This window comes from Bombyx mandarina, chromosome 10 (genome assembly GCF_030267445.1).
Source record: "Bombyx mandarina strain Sakado chromosome 10, ASM3026744v2".
Classification (NCBI taxonomy): domain Eukaryota; kingdom Metazoa; phylum Arthropoda; class Insecta; order Lepidoptera; family Bombycidae; genus Bombyx; species Bombyx mandarina.
Genome location: NC_143217.1, coordinates 7870919 through 7887160, shown reverse-complemented (window position 1 = coordinate 7887160; position 16242 = coordinate 7870919). Strand labels below are relative to the sequence as shown.

The 16242-nt window shown below is 36.2% G+C and overlaps 1 protein-coding gene across 1 annotated transcript in view; it reads right to left on the bottom strand.

The window, feature by feature from the left end:
* LOC114251226 (uncharacterized) overlaps nt 1–15605 on the bottom strand; it is a 35364-nt gene extending 19759 nt beyond the window's left edge. The window contains exon 1 of the mRNA XM_089730366.1: nt 15287–15605. The gene's annotated coding sequence lies outside the window, so the exon portion shown is untranslated. The remainder of the gene's footprint in view (nt 1–15286) is intronic.
* Between the last annotated feature and the right edge of the window lie 637 nt (nt 15606–16242).

The window sequence follows — 16242 nt, the reverse complement described above, 5'->3', positions numbered from 1 at the left end:
CATTATAAGCGATAACCGCAAACAAAAGCGAGCTTTCTGAATACAATAGAGTAAATAGGACGATTTGTTTCCTAATTAATACTCGCGTAGCTTCGTAGAAGTGCTACAGTTGAGCTATATACTACAAAACGTAACGGAGTAGTATTCAATATGATCAGACTAGTTTGACTAATATAATTGCAGTCCAGTAATAGTCGAGGGGGACCGACGAAACGTTCCGTTCCTGTGTCCGCAAAACTAACGTACGTATTCCCGTTTTAGAATCTTAATTATACCGAAATAAAATAATCGATATCCAACCTCTGACGAGAACTTCTAAAATTTCTTTGATGTTTAATCTGGTTATAATGGTCAAACAGTGCGCACGCTATTTGCACAATGCGCTCACGTACGCGTGTCGCGATTATCGGCAGTCGTAAATTACGAGTGATTAGCATATACAGCGTGGAAATGGCGACGAGGACTCGCTATTAGATTCGGTTACAAGACAACAGTACATCGTTATTAGGCGATAATTGTCAGCGAAGTGTAGCGGTCGATTAACGGCAGACGCGGGCAGGGATATACATACTAAACAGGCGTCGCAGGCACACCTCGCATACCAGCTCATAGTCTACACGGACGCCTTCATACGATCACTAAACATACTGATATTAATGCAGCTCAATTACAAAGCCACATCATTGATTTGAGAGAACGTCCTGTTATTAAAAAATCAATCAATTAAATTTGAATTTCAGTGATTATCATACTTATTAGAAAATAGCATGAGTGGTAAGATATAGATACAATAATAACATAAGTAGTAAGAATGAATTTATTTGATATGCTTGTATAATATGGTGTATATACAGAAGTACGGGAACACTCGTGCGGAAGTAACTTGGAGTGGCAAGGTTGTGTGTCCCTTGAGAGAATGGGAAGGAGGAGGCTGGCAAATATTAGTTTCCTTTAAGAGAAATTCAGTTCATTGACCTGACTAAAATCTGTGCTGAAATATTTTACAATCTATCTAATAGTCATCTAAAGGTGACCGTCACATAACAGTTTTATAATGGAAGAATTCTTGAATGTTTCACCGCTACAAATGAGAATCTTTTATCAAGCTAGCGGTGCAAAAAGTAAAATTTAAACAAACTGGAAATTTCATGACCCGCTTTTTATCTTTTCTCCGGGTGAAGCTAACCATTTAGGGAATAAAATTGCTGGAAGGCGGTAAGACGCAATATCGGATCGAAGCACGCACGCATCGCTAACGTAGACCGAATAATTTAGGTAAATCTGTTCTAGACGTATTAACCGTTATAATATGTTAGCATTCTGCTCAAGTGTACTTACGAATTATCTTATTTCCATATTATTTCGTGTTTCTGATTCGATCTACAACCCAACTTTGGTATATAATTTCCATTATCATTAAAATTTAATCCAAGTTGTTGACTTGTTTTATTAAAGCGCCAATAAGGTTTTTAAGCGCGCGTCTGTGGAATTCCAATTCATTTCATGAGAAAGCTCGGTCCTAGTTTCCCGAAGTCCATCAAAGCTAAGCTTGAGAGCACATTCCGTGTCTGTGTGCTTAAAGAAACCCACCGTGAGTGTGAGCGGGGCTGTTGCTAGGCATATGTTGAATTCGCGATTGTTAGTTGGTCGCTTCGCTCACACGATGAGCGTTGCCCCCGCTTTTGCTCTGTGTGCGTTCGTTTCTATGCAGCCCTAAGGGTATCCAGAATTTTCATTTACCGCCCATTTGAAATCAACTAACATTAAAATCAAACGAGGCGCTCCGTGAATTTAATAACTAAACTATTCCTTAACTATAGATATATTTATTCATATACATATTTGTAGGTGTATTTTTAAATGTAGCACGTGTGTCTGTATTATACTTTATTTTCAATACACTGTTTTAAGTATTTGATCTTAACAAATACAAAGTGAATTTCTGTTATACCTAGTCCCTAATATAATATCAGCGGATCCACGTGTCTTTGCGAGTAAGATAAAAATGCATATAAGTATGTACTATAATGTATATTTATTAAATGTTATTAGTTTATGCTTCTAATTTTGGAATCACTTCGAATGACTGTTCTCCGCCCTCGTTATGTTTCTCTCACAGTGACGCTGACATTAGGGCGACCGCTGACCCGAGTCGGATCACCCTAAATATGCTCAATAGGGTCATCTGAGTCACAATACGAACAAAAACAAAGTTGAAATATTTGCGTGTGAAATCAGAAACCAAGAATTCCGTTCACAAAGTTGTGCCTGCCGTTATACGAATTCTGAAGATGACCTACGCGGATTGCTATTGTTATAATTATTTAAAAGTTACCTGTCGAATATTCACGATATCATAGGTGTACCGATTTTAGACGGCATATGACCCGTCATTCGTCATTATTGGTCGCATCCTTACCTCAATCTCTGGCAGTACTTGACTCCTCCACTGAACTCTTGTGTATTTCTTATCATAAAATCGATACGCCAATGCAATTAAGACTTCAATCGAGGACGATATTAAAATAACGCTTTTTCATTATTCCTTTACTCTATAATCTGCAAAATATTCGTAGGATTCGAGTATTTAGTAGTTAATTTTTGACTAGTTAATGGTATTGAATTCATGGTAGAGTCAATTTAGTCCCGATTGGTATTACAGATATCTTTCAAATCTGACTGCATCAAGTGAAGGAAACAGTAATAAGTTGGCGGGAAGGTTATCCTCCTCCCTGAGTCGCATTCCTCATGTCTGAGGGCCGTGACCATCTCCCTTGAGGTTATAGGAAGGTTATAGTGACAAGTGAAAACTCCAAACATAGCACCAAATAATTTCGCCCATATATTAATATTATGAATTTATCGATTATATTACACGACGTTGTTTTTTGCTGTGAGTCTTATTTGCGAACTAATGCTACATGATGTCTTCCAAAAGTTTATACATGCCACCAGCTTTAACTACGTCATAGCTGTATGACCGCGAATATATAATACTAGATACATCGTACTTACATAGCAGACCACGGACGCGCTTAAACATAATAACAATCAACAGTTCAGCAAAAATATTGATTTGTAGATCCATGAAACAATATCATTAACCCTTTAAAAAGTTTAAAATAAAATAAAAGCTCTGGGTAATTTATAATAACAAAATGATTTCACCGAAATTAGTTCGTGGTGACAAAGAATTGTCAATGATAATGACTTAACAAGCGGATGGACAGAAATAGCCGTAGTTACAGCATATTAAATCAAGTACAAAAATAGCAATAATGGACACGAAGCTCCTGTTTTCCCCGTGGGACTGCATTGTGGAGAACTGGTTGTTGAACAAAAAAACATAATAAAAAGAGCCCTAGACATAAAATATTTATACACCACATTATCATATTACACGAGAATCGCAGTCATCGTTTAGAAAATTGTACTATACATTTTCACTTGGAACACATCAGTGCATAAAAAGTTTAAACCGAACAAAAAATCTTTAGGGGAATACGATAGGAGAATATAAATTATGTAGTTGATAATACGAATAAGCGAGTCGTAATTACTATAAGCGTTACGTTTCGTTGCACTTTTCATTTACTAGTCGCAGGAGATTGTATGTGCAGATTACGAATGCACTAACTACTGTCATACGATTTATAAAGATGGAAACTTACATTCGAACCAAGATTACTAAGGGTTCTGTTCAGAGAAATATTACAGAACGATTTTGTGCCTATGACAAAATAATTACAGCGGTTATCCAAATTGGATTAAAGAAATTACCTCCGGACGAGCAGAGCGGCTGTCCTGGGTCAAATTATGCGTGCAACGGCGGCCTACTTCGGAAGGATTACAAGTAGTTGCGGAGAAAATTTACCGCTAACGTTACCATATAAGCTGTATGAATTTTAGGTCGCTAGAAGCATGCTCTTGCGCCGACATCTGCGCAAATATTGATTTAGTAAGGCAGTCATAATAGCGGCGGTTGGCCCGCACCCAATACTTGGCTCTGTGGTCGCCGGCACAGACGGACACTCGCAAATGCCTCGCCTTTTCTTTTAACCAACCATAACCGTAACTCTAATCTTATTGCTTCAATTCTTGTAAATTTTCCCACAGTATTCCAGTAATCGTTTAACGATGTACATAATTTCCCTTCGATAACACAACGCGGCTCAGATTAAAAATGTAATATAAAAAAAAACATCGGAAAAAGAATATGAAATCTATGAGAAAATCTAAACCTAAATTAACTTTTCTAACGTATATACAATACATAAAATCGAACAGGAAATGTTAAAAAAAGTAGATTGATTTTATCAAAATCAGCGACGTCGGTAACTGCAGGAAATTGAGTGGAAACTTATTAAAGTCGGCAGTTAAACCTTGCTATGAGTTACGTCTAATCAGCTGAGTTTATTGGTAGATTCGCTCTTGCTAGACTCGCTATTGCTAGACAGCAATAAAGGCTAAGTTCGAGGAGTCGATGTTTCAAGTTGAATGTGCAATGTAATTTCCAATAATCATGAAAAGGTAGTCCGTAGAAGGAAATTAGCTTGTGTTACTTGTATATGCGTAATATAAGTACCAAGTAATGGTGGGCATGCACCGTTATTCCGACTCTGCCATTTTTAACAACTACTTATCGAGATGTTGGTGTTTCTCCGTAATTTCGCTTATTTGGTCAAATTAAATACAAGAGCAGCACTTAACCTAATTTTATATAATTTACACATTGTAAATTACATACGAACAGTTAAACTTTTAAAGCTTTTCAGAAAACTTTCTTAAGATTTTTACTTAATTTTAAGACATACACAGTCTTTGATTCGCAAGAACTCAACGTTTTAAACATGTGTTAGATTTTGGTATTGGCTAATACTGTCTATGATCGGTTAGACTGATGTACTCAATAATCTGTAATAATGACGCACTTTACTTTAACAAGCACTAGTCGTAAATATAAACAATAGGAATCATCGTAATCGATTTTAAACGCATAAGTTTGTTATCGCAACGCCTGTCCATCTCAATTCTTATCAGACGTATGTATGTACGTAAATCGATTCGACCCCTTGATTTCATCAGTATGATTGACGTTACTTTTTTGTTTCCATAAATGTGCTTCCTGCGTCATGTAACTGGTTAGGAAATTCGTATTAAAAATCGATTAATTATTGTTTTTACAGTAAGTCTATCAAAGTACGATATTAAGAATGGGTATTTATTGATCGCTCTTAAAACTTTTATAGTTTCAGTTATAACCAAACATTTATTTAACTAAATTAGTTAAAGTACAGTCATAATATTTTCGGAAAATAAATCCTTGCGAGTCTGCGCGGGTAGGTACCACCACTCTGCCTATTAATGCCGCGAAGCAGTAATGCCTTTCGGCTTGAAGGCCGTTGTAACTATACTGAGACCTTAGAACTGATATCTCAAGGTGGGTGGCGCGTTTACATTGTAGATGTCTATGGGCTCCAGTAACCATTTAACACCAGGTGGGCTGTAAACTCGTCCACCCATCTAAGCAATAAAAATAAATAAATTTAAAGTTGTTCAATGCTTTAACTGGAATATACGTAGTCGACCATTTAGTAACAAATTAACTGAAGATTAACCTAGTCACAAAGTAAGGAAGCAAAAGAAGATTGCGTCAGACCTATAGTTACCAAAGTTCCATAATCGCCGTCAAACATAATTTTTTATGAGACAAAAGAACAGAAACAGTCGTGATTAGCTCCAGCGGCAAGATATTGAATGAACACTTCTAAAAATTATCATTATTGGCATAGAAAAAACAGACAAACGAAAAAATACCTATGATCTTTCAAGGTGAAGATGTCGGCGCACGAATGCTTTGAACAGAATCAGGGAAGCGCCGCGCCACGAACCAGGAAGAGCCACGCAATAAATTGATACCTATTACCTAATGATCGTTATTACGTTTGAAATTATTTAATTTACCTACCTGCGTTTAGTCTGAGTTTTTTGTACAATAATCGTGTTGCAAAGAATTTCAAATAATCGTAATCGTTCGAATTTCGCGAAAACGTAAAACTTTAACAATAATCAGAACCTTAGAAATTGTAAAATGAAAATATTAAACGCGAATTTGAATCGCAAAACTACTTTTAATTCTTATAAGCGGTTCCCGAAAACCTAAAAGAATACTTTAACGAAATTCACTTAATGGAAATCATATATTGTTTTTCTTGAATACACATTTCCTCTGGCTTTTCTTTAAGAGTGAATAATTCATGTGGGGACTTCACTGACATATTACTCCCAGCAACCCTCACAAGATTAAAGGAAAACAAAGAGTACTTTATACTAATGATCGTAGGGTGAATATTTTACTCTCCAAAAAAGTACTTTGAAAAAAAGAAGCAAATAATTTATGAGTTCACTGTGACATCGACTTTCAAGATTTGTTATTCGTTTCAGTAATAATGAATTTCTTTTTAGTCTGCTATTATCCGTCCTATTTAAATTTGCATAATTTTTTTTACTCTTTATATAATACTAGCGACCCGCCCTCGCTTCGCTTCGGAAACATTAAAACACACATGAAACCAAAAAAATAAAATTAAAAATTTTTTTAAAGTAGTATTAAAAAGTAGCCTATGTTCATCAGGGACAATGTCGGCTTCTAATGGAAAAAGAATTTTTCAAATCGGTCCAGTAGTTTCGGAGCCTATTCGAAACAAACAAACAAACAAATCTTTCCTCTTTATAATATTAGTATAGAAAAAACATTTTGATACGAACAATAAATTAATTTTACAGTTTTATAGAAATGTAGAATGTATTTTGGTATTTGGACGGCTTTTGCGAGACGTAGCCATAATTGAAACTCCCTTTGCGAGTTCGCGCGTTTTTTTATTGTCATTGAAATTGTCCGTGCGTTACAGTTGTCCGTGATCACGAAAACTGTAAACTGTATACGAAACGTCAGAAATAATATAACAACAAAGGTAATTTTAATTATATATATTTTCGTATCATTGTAGTGTGAGCTCATAATTAATTGCTTAAGAAAACAATTACTCATTATGAAACTCGTAATATGTAATGATCAAAATAAGTCGCGGTTGGTGGCGACGGACCGCGGAGGAGTGCGAGGTGCATGCGCCTTAACCACTCGCAGGACAATGACATCGCGCGTTCCGCACCATAAAACAACCTGGACATTATGAGCTCTTGTCTTAGCTTTTTATTTGCTCAAAATGTAGACACTTCTCTTAATTGCGTTCTCAAAAAAAATAATCGTACCTGTTTTGCAAACCGCCGACTATTTTAGAACATTCATCGACATTTCTTGACCGTGAATCGTTCCACACGGAGCGTTAAATGATAATAAAATGCGAAAAAGTCACGTTTACAATCGCAAAACAAGTAAAGGTCCTCGCTCGAACGCGCGAAGTGTGGTTTAGCATTTTTAAACGACGGAACAGGGTTTTTCCTTTTAAACGCCTCCCAATGTAGCACAGCATCTAAAATAAACGTGAGAACGGCTCATGAGAATCAATACCCTGCATTCGTGTCGAAAGTTTTAATTGCATACATAAAAACTTAAAACGTTCGGTATTTGAGCACAAACAATGGACTGCTAGTAGTTAGGTCGAGTCCTTATTCTCTCACACTTTACATTTACTCTGGAGCAGTGTCGGTCACCACAAAAACTGCTCGTCGAGTGCAACGGACAAACGAAACTAACCTCGTACACATTTCGGTACAAATACTAATTGGTAAAAGACCTATTCAAATATAACATGAGATTTTTTACTCGGTAAAATGGTGAAGTGGACATGTCTATTTGTCTTGTTATTTAGAGTGTGGGTGCTATGAGCGTGGCTATAGCGCAGTTAGACTCTTTAGGGAATGATACGAAGCAGTGAATAGTGAATCATTGCAGCTAACTTATTTATATTTGTGAAAAATTTATATGTGTGTAAAATGTATCTGAAAGTTGTATGCAGCGTAAAGTGTTCTCACGAATGTTCCCCGTTGGCGCTCTTAGTTATTTAATTACATTGTTAATCATGGATTATTGGTGCTATGAAAACGTCGACGGAAGTAAGCAAAGCCGATATTGAATCTGAGAAAATTACATTTCATCAATTTCGATGCAAGTTCGTGTTTAAAAACAATTGAATTTGTTCTAGTTTGCTAAGCATAGGTACCATCGAAATATCTTCTTATCGAATTGGGTACAGGTAATAAACGACTCGAATAAAACACCATTCGGCGCAATGACGACAGTACTTTCACGCCTTATACGAATCTGATTGGCATGAAAGGAGATAACTTGTTATTGTGTGTTGTAAAAACGTAGACCGACAAAAAAAATCCAGGCTAAATAACATCATAACCTACATTCCAGTTGATGTTGAGCACCCAACCTGCCGAGTGTTGTTTGAAAATGTGAATTTTAAACAGAGTTCGAGTAGAGCCACATTCGTGTGTTTCTCTTTATCGGTCATTGTGAACGGCATCGTGGCTCGACTATATTCTGATATTGATATTCAAGCGGCGACCCGACGCGAGGTTTCTTGTACTTACTACCTTTCTACCTTGGGGACCAATGGCTATTCCATTAGTAATTTAAATGTTGTTCGCTAGACTTACTCTGTCTAGAATCTTGTTTAGCTAATACATTTATTTATTTATTTTTATTTAAATTAACGTCCTAATCCTAATAACATTATTTTCTTAACCGTTTTTTTTCGCCAATCCGCTGATTGAATCGTCATGAAAAAGTTTCGTAGCTATATAACATAGCTTTTTGTTATTAAGCTATTCCGAGCTCCACGGTTTGATAGTTACATAATTGTACGAGAATACTTGCCTATTGTTGACAAAACTCATTAAATATACCATGAAATCAAAGTCACGTCACGAAATTACATTGTAACAAGTAAAACAGAAACGTTTTACGAGCGGTTTTTTTGCGTTATTTTTGTGGTCCGGTAACGGTTTCGACTCCTACACCGGCGGCGAGTGCTCGGATTCCAGTCGCGCAACACGCTGCACTCCCACCGATATCATCTGCGGACTACCGCAATAACTAAACATATCGTTTTACAGTTTTACTTCTTCAAAAACTACACGACTATAATATATATGATATATAATATATATGACTACAATCATTATAGTCGATTTCGACTACAGAGGGACCACTAGTCATATTAAATACATAACGCACTAAGTCGAAGTCGTAGTGGCCTAAAGGATAAGACGTCCGGTGCATTCGTATTGAGCGATGCACCGGTGTTCGAATCCCAGGCGGGTACCAATTTTTCTAATGAAATACGTACTCAACAAATGTTCACGATTGACTTTCACGGTGAAGGAATAATATCGTGTTATAAAAATCAAACCCGCAAAATTATAATTTGCGTAATTACTGGTGGCAGGAGCTCTTGTGAGTCCGCCCGGGTAGGTACCACCGCCTTGCCTATTTCGGCCGTGAAGCAGTAATTCGTTTCAGTTTGAAGGGCGGGACAGCCGTTGTAACTATACTGAGACCTTAGAACTCATATCTCAAGGTGGGTGGGTGGCCGCATTTATCTTGTAGATGTCTACGGACTCCGGTAACCACTTAACACCAAGTGGACTGTGAGCTCGTCCACTCATCTAAGCAAAAAAAATATATATATACCTCCTCACGTCCGGAACATAAAATTTTAATGGATATCATTTAAACGTGGACTTGGGTGTTGAATGCGTTCATGCATTAAGTTTGTTGGTAGTTTTCCTATTATCGCAAAATATTTTTGTAGGATTGGTAAGAACGGAACGTATGAAAAGAGTGGAACGGAGCGTTATGATGTGAGTGAGAGAAAACGGAAAGAAAGGGAGAAGAGAATGATAGACATAATAACAGAGTAAAGGACGATGGCGAAGACGGTTGAAAAATGAGCAAGACATAGGTAATAACAGTGTTAATTATTAATTTTTAATTATTATTATAACAGAATATTTTGGAACAGTGGAGGTTTTATTTTATGCGCTACGATCCATGTTCTACTTTTTTTTTTTATTTAAGCAAAATAATTATTATAAATTGCATGCTGATATATGTGAACGGCAAGAAATTCCGAGTGTTCAGGTTGTGGGGGTCAACGGCACCTGTGAGGCCCAGATTCAGTTCCCCATAAGTTGCCATTTTCTCGGGAAGCGACGACGGCGGCGCGTGGCACGCAGCGGCAGACTGTCGCGAGCGCATTCTGTCACGCCGGGACCCGCGCGCGCATATCGACGCGCACTTTCATTAATGCGGAGGCACTGGACATTTTTTATAACTTTTAAGGATCTTTAATTTCATCATAAGACTATTGAAAAGTAGACGGAGTACTAATTTAAAATATTGTTATGTTTTTTTAATTACTTAATAGCCGAACTTTCTGTGGAAAGACGCGGGAACCACTAGCAATTTTCCCAAGAAAACCTTTACGTATGTATATCGTAAAGGTCACGATCCTCAGTACTGAGGAACACGACGCATGGAGGAGGAGTCAAACTTTACGCGAAATCGTATTATTAAATTGAATCTGGATGGTGATTACCGAAGTTCATATTCAATTACTTCAGCTCACAGTATATCCTACTACTGGAATATCACGAAAAGTATCTTCACGGCTGAACAAAAAAAACCATTTGAATTAAAGAGTCTGAAGTACAAATACATAGTTTGTGCATCAACACTAAATTTTGTAAAGATAAAAAAAGACACGAATGTGTCCTAACCAAAGTCTCGTCGTTAGTTTAAATTTAAGTATTTTTTGTCTTTTTTTTCATAAAATAGATAAGTTAACATCAGGGTCGGAACATCAGACGGAAGAACGTCATGCAAGTCACTTAACTCCCGTCAACAAACCGTGTTTCCGTGCTCGCGACGCAAAACATCTTAAACAAAAGAATCGGAAGCTTATAGTGCTAACCTTGCCGGGGTGCCATAATCAATATGCAATTATTTTGTTTTTATTTACATAAAATATTATATTTTACTCTTCACGCCGTTATTAAGTTGTAATAAAAGTATTTCTTTGCATATATGTATAATTCATAACTAATATATATAAATTATACGTATTTCTTGTAATACTAAATATTACTTTCATTCGAATCTACTTAACACCGGACATGTGCTGAACAATAAGAACGCCCAGGAATGTACTCAATACATTACTTTGGGTCCAGCTACCCAAGCGTTTATATTTTAATGAAGATTTAAAATTTTATTTATTTAAAATTTAGCTTCTGCTGTTCAATTAGAATAATTTTGCCAAATATTCTTATAAATGACGCTTCTTTTATGAGCGAATAATTCGCAATGTGATACGCAAATAGGCAAGTATCTAATGCAAGCAGGTATAACATCTATTTACCTAGTTATAATTGTTTATAGTTTTAGTGTGTTAAAAGTTATTGGAACATCAATGTAAAGCTAACAGCATGTAGATGCCCAAACCCCGCGTTTTCCATCAAGACGGTAGATTTCGCGCCGGCTATGGTTTTTAGACTGTCTACGATTTGCTACCAGAAGGTTCTTGGTTACTTTGGTCACATTGCTCGGCGGCCATTAGACTGTGGTGGGCAAGGTAGAAGGGAAAAACCCGCCGGCCTGCCACCAAACCGGACGGTCAGATCAGATAATTGCGCTCACTGGTCTCTCTGTTGCGACCGCCCTGAGAGAAGCCGAAAACCAAAGGAAATGGAAGCTGATGGTATAAAGAGCCACGAAGGGCTTTCAGGGACACGACCTTCAGCAATGAAGTATGCGACTAAGAAGAGAGATGGTTTTTAGTTAATATCAACATCCATATTTTTAAATGATTATTTTATCGTGCTAGCGTATAAGATCAGGTCTATTTATATTCGATTTCAAAAAAACAAAACTTTTATTTTCGACTTTTATATTCCAATTCCCGGTTAGAATTTTTAACATTATATTTAAAATTTCAATTGATTATAATGCTGTTCGATACTTCTACAGCTGAATTAATTTATGACTATTAGAAAAAAATGTTAACTACCTAAATATGTTAAGCAGCTTAAATAAGTTAAGCATGGTAATAATGTACTACCGCTTTTTGCTCGTGACTTATCTCTGTATATTCATTGGTTCACTATTGGGGAAACAAGACATTCTGATAGTCGTTGATCATAAATAACTTAATAATTATTACTGTACACACAACCATTCATATACAAAATTTAAAACATTATACACGTAAAGAATCGTTCAATAACGAAAACTGCATAGATTGTGTTAGCTTAGTGTGTTATATATTTAATATGACTAGCGGTACCTCTGTAGTCGAAATCGACTATAATTATAAATTGAATATAATTTCAAGTTTGAACATTATTATGGTTCTATTGTCAAAGGCATAGACAAATAATATTAAAGACAAACAATATTAATCTATACTCAATTTGACTATAGCCTTTAACAATAAATGCGTGTGTATGTAAAATAGATGGTAGTATGTGTAATGTTTTCTTTATTGATTTAATGTTTTTTTAATGCATAATTAAAAAATATATTAGTATACTGCATTTATTGTCTATGTGTTCTATAAGTTTAAAAAAATTCATACTCCTCCGTCCGCGCATTTTTTGTAAAAAGGGGTACAAAGTTTCTGCTTCACGTATTAATATATAGATTTAGTGTCCACCCCGTAGCGGGCAAGTCCACATCTGCAGTGTGGGAGCGGATACGGACGCCGGCGGCGAAACCTTCACCCTGCACTTGAACTCGTAGCGCCCAGAACACGCCACCGCTGAGCTTTGCGCAATCAACCGGACCGACACCGACCCACGATTCGCATTCTCATAGCCTGATACTTATCTCTTTATGATGTAATTGCGCTTCGGCGCGCTGTCAAGATCACGGGCTATGCCCATTTCTTTTGTACTTGAACAGCTCAATTTTTTAGTAATCCATTTGAAGTTATAATAATTGTCCATGTACAATATACCGAAATTAATAGAAATTTCCAGCTCTGTATTTTGTTCTTTTGCATTATTCACTACGTTTATTCTTTATTTTTGCATAGAATTATTATTGGAGAATGCAATTACTATTAAACGTTGTCGCAACGGAAATAATCGTCTTCGACTTTAATATTAGTTATTAAAAAACATTGCACGTTATAACTCAGGCAGCGATTAATTAGGCGTTCATAATGCATGAGTTAATTTATCAATAAGTACTTGCAGCAGGATATCTCAGTAATACTATCCGACGTGAATTTTCATTAGGAAGACGATAGCTTTAAATGTTTTTATCTAAAAAAATTATACATATGTACATATAAATTTGGAAATATGTACACGTAATTGTTATATACAATTTTCCAATTAACAAAGTAAATTAGAACTTGTAGCTGTAACCTATTTGCGAATTGAAGAGAATACAGTTAAAAGAGCGATAGCGTGATACTAAATTAAGGAAAGTTCGTATCTTGGAAACGGCAGGAAACAAGGAAAACATGGGCGATCAAACGACGGAAAGTTGGTTCCCTCCCACGCAGCTTAATATTAGGCCAGACTACCTGTTCCTTCAATAACTAAGGAAAATAAACCGTCATTCATGAAATTGTACATTGTCCGTGAGACATGAACAAAAACCTCAATAGAGAAGCGCTTTGTAATGGTATTCGACACGCATTCTAATGTTGTATCAGATGTATTATTTTTACAATTTTAGATAAACGAACGCTGGGTACAGTTAGCATCTGAGACCCAAATATAGTGAGACGTGCGACACGACCTCTCACGTACTTCGAATGGAATACTCAATTGAAATTGAGAAAATACTTTTTACAGCACCATGCCCACTTTTTGCTTTTAATAAGTTTCCGCTTTGGCTTTTAAATCAGAATTCTCGGATTTATTTAAGTCGCCTTCATTGCCAGCCGCTTGGGTGTGCAGTCAAAGAGAGTAATTGACTCGGTTACGGTATTCTTTTTTCTTTTTTTATTGCCTTTGTAGGCAGACGAGCATACGGCCCACCTGATGGTGAGTGGTTACCGTCACCCATGGACTTCAGCGATGTCAGAGGCAGAGCCAAGGCGCTGCCTACCGACCTTTCAAATGTCGCTTTAATACACTTTTATAAGAGTAATGTCGTTTGATTAGAGGTGGTGACTGTGAAATATTGAATTAGTTCCGCTTGTTGTAATCGCACGCGGAGGACTGACGCTATTTTACTATTCATAATGTTTCAATATGAAACTTAACTAATCGAATAGTTACGATGCGCCTTTAACCTTGATCGGTTTTTAATTGGAAGTATTCTGGGTAACGCGCGATTTGTTCTAGAAAAATCTTTGCCGAAATTTTAAAGCTAACTGATTATTATATTAAATCAAGAAATACGAAAAACTAGACAAATGCTAATTAATTACTTTATGTTAAGATAGTTTTTTCTAGAAGGCGGGAGTGTGCGTATTTATTAATATAGCAAAATTTGAGTCTTTTATTTTTATTTTAACCATTTCCATTATAAAAATTATTTTATGTTATTATAGTTATTGTTATTAACCGTTACTGTTTAGTTTACTGCATGCTATTAAAATAGCAATAAAGAAAAAGCATTGTCCGAACACATTTTCCTGTTTTCTCAGCTTGTTTAATTTATACTCATTAATTATAACACAATTGTTATCCTGACACATCATTTCATTTTAAATAATAATTTAACAATTAGGAACTGAAGAATTTTAAATAATTGAGAGTATATTAAAATTTACATTTAAGTTCAAACACATTTGCTTTGAAATATATTATTTTATATTTCAAACCAATTATAGTTTCGAAATATTTTTTCTAGCTGAATTTGAAAAGAAAGCATTATTAGAAAAAATGTTGCAGTAGTACTTACTACAAGCAAAATCTTCAAAATCGTCATCTACTATAAATGAAAGAAAATGCCCTTAAAAAATACCAAAGACGATGGAATACAAAAATTCCCACAATTTACCAAACCCCATAAGCCCAATTCACGATATACAGTAATGCGTGGTTTCCATTTCCTGCAGAGATAAAGGCCGACTGAACTGTTATAGGCAGTGGAAAAGCTCACAAAACCGGCTTTTTCGGACGCCTACTGCTCTGAAGGCTTTTTAAAGCGTTTTTATTTTAACCAATACTGTTTAATATTATATTGTATCATTTTATGTATCTATGTAATTAAAATCCTTAAATAATTTAAATATAATTCATAAATAAGTGTGTCGATTTTTTTTTGTACAAATAGATGTGTGTAACTTACCACACTCGCCCTTAATAGATTCTCGAAGGCTGGATCGCTCGACCGGATATAATGCAAAGTACTCAATACAGTGTTTGTTTCACTGTCCAAAAGTAATTAATAAATAGTTAATATTTGTCGGAGCGTGGTTCTGATGGCGCGGCCGGGCCGGCACTGGCACGAGGCGGGCGCTCGCGCGACGCCGCGGAGGCTTCACGGCGCGAGCTTTCAGCGACACAAGACCCGCACGCACTGCACACTGCACTCGCCCTCGTCTACCCACGCGTTGCGATTCTTTCGTCCGTCTACTGTTCCGAGCGCCCGACGCACGTTTGAACTCTTTGCGGCGTCCGCTTTACCGTATAAATATGAGCTCTGGTGGCGGGGGTCGGCGTCGGACCCCAGCGCATCGCGAATCCACATCGGCATAAATTGAAGATGCAGCCAGTGTCCTATCCATTGATTTTATTGCTTATCTAAAAGATACAGCCAATTAGCAAAATTCTCACTGATGCCGCCGTGACTGCTTCCGTAATGAATGCGCATGTTACTTAATTTGTATGATAAAGGTCCTTAGCCTTCGTTTGTCACTAAACAACTGTTACTGTTTTATCTGTTGATAACGAAAGCGAGAGTGACATTATTCGTAATTAGATAAATGAAGTGGAAACAACTGAAATTGCAGCAATTCACTGAAATTAATTTAATACGTGAATCAAAAGGCTCAAAAGTTTTATTAGTTTTACATCTTTAACTGTCAATCTATCATTCCTAAAAGTCTTTTTGTTTGTTTGTATTTTAGTACGCTGAGTCATGAATGAATTGTTGGATGGATTTTTAAGATTTTTTGAATAATAAGTCTATGAATAAAATCAAACTGGTATGCATCCTATCTTTTTGTATTGATGAAAGTATTGTTCACAGTATATACCCATTTTATACTTATCATTCATTCATATGCATTAATTATATCATTC